The sequence below is a fragment of the Rutidosis leptorrhynchoides genome, chromosome 1 (genome assembly GCF_046630445.1).
Source record: "Rutidosis leptorrhynchoides isolate AG116_Rl617_1_P2 chromosome 1, CSIRO_AGI_Rlap_v1, whole genome shotgun sequence".
In the NCBI taxonomy this organism is placed as follows: domain Eukaryota; kingdom Viridiplantae; phylum Streptophyta; class Magnoliopsida; order Asterales; family Asteraceae; genus Rutidosis; species Rutidosis leptorrhynchoides.
The window spans coordinates 27375719-27377690 of NC_092333.1; positions in this window are offsets into that span (position 1 = coordinate 27375719).

Genomic DNA, 1972 nt, shown 5'->3' on the forward strand with positions numbered 1-1972 from the left:
TGTTAAAGATAATAATTATAATAATACTAAAAATAATAATAGTAATGATAATAATAAAAATGTTAATACTTTTAATAATAATGATAATATTAATAATAAAAGGATAAAAATGTTATATGTTAATAATGATAATAATAATTATAACACTAGTAGTAGTAATAATAATAATAATACTTATACGATTAATAATAATAACGGTTATAATACTTTATAATTACGATTGTGATATTAATACTAATAATAGTAATTACTATACTTATATCATTTATAATACTTTCAATAACAATAATAATAATAATCACAATAATAATAAATAATAATAAAGATAATAATAATGATATTTAATATTAGTAAGAAGGCTACCTCACAAGAAAGAATCCCATAAAAAAAATAACTGCCCTCCCCCTGGATCGAACCCGAGACCTTTCACTCAATCACAAACACACAACACCACTCAGCTACTTCCATTTTTCTGATTAATTCTTCAAACCAATTTTATTTAACCCAACTAATTCGGTTTCCTTCTTTCCTCTTTTTCAAAAAAAAATAATACCACCGCCCGGGATCGAACCCATAACCTCCCGTTCATCACAAACACCCTTAGTCATCTAAGCTGCCATGTCTTTCTTGAAATATTTCGTACGCTCAAATATATAAACTATATTAAACTGTTTATTATCATCATCCTATCATCTTCCATTAACTTAACCTTATCATCTTTAATCAACTGTTATCATCATCATCAATCGGCATTTTCATCATCATCATTCTTTCACGTATTAACATCATCTTGTTACAAATACCCATTCTATTCATCATCATCTTGCTCGTAACATCAGGATCATTATCATTACGATCACATAAAATCATAAACTCTATTCATCATCTTTCAACTAACATAGTTACTCGTCATCATCATTAATATAATCAACCTCATCCTCGTATGCTATTGTCACGATCATGTATATCATTGATTGAACTATTCGGTACATAAATGCAAGATGACATTCAATATAATTTTAAACAAAAAGAGTTGAGACAAAAAGGTTTCCTTTGCTCCTGTAATTGACGAGAGGAGACCCACAACTCATCCCACTTGTAGATCAAAACTCTCCCTTGATAGAAAAAAATAAAACGCAAATTATATATACCAAGATATCATCATCACACATTTATTAAATATATCATAAAAGGAAACAAGACTTTCCCTTTTTGTCTCCCTCTAAACTCGTCCACCGAAAGAAAAAAATGAAAAGGAGTTCCCACATTTCACTTTACACCTAGCAATTGCTTTATATGATTAGGAATTATAATATTCGGTAGTGGGGATTTTTGTTGGTTTTAAATGGGAAAAGAAACAGCTAACGGGATTAAAGTGGTGATTTGGTTCATGCCTTGGGTCGATAGAACAAGAGGAAAGGAAAGAAAAGGAAAAAAAAGGTGATGATGGTTCGTTCATAATATTGGGGTGAGTTATCAAACACAAACAGATATTAGGAAGTAATAAAAAAATTGTAGCAGTTTTTCCAGGGTTTTCGTGGTGTTTGGACTGGAACAAGGAAGAAAGAAAAATGTGCAGCAAGAAGATGTTTTCATAGTGGTTATAAGCCTGAATGAAACGTATATACATATAGCAGTAGTAGCTGTTTGTTTTCTAGCTGTGTAGGTTACAAGATTACGCAGCAGCAACGATGGCTTGCGGTAGTTTGCCGTAGGTGATGATGAATGTGTAGCTCGACCTGACAGATAAAGAAACAGAAAGGAAAAGAACGGAAGTGGGTGTGTTCATAATCAAGGTGATGGTGGATAAAAATCTATATTTTTCTTTCCATCTATATACTTTGTATTTGTATATGTAATTATATATATAAATTGTGGTGATACAACAATAATAAATGATCAAGTTTTTGTATTGTAGGGCTCATGGTGGTCGACAGACATATTCGAGTTAGAAGGAAACGAACAAAGAGAG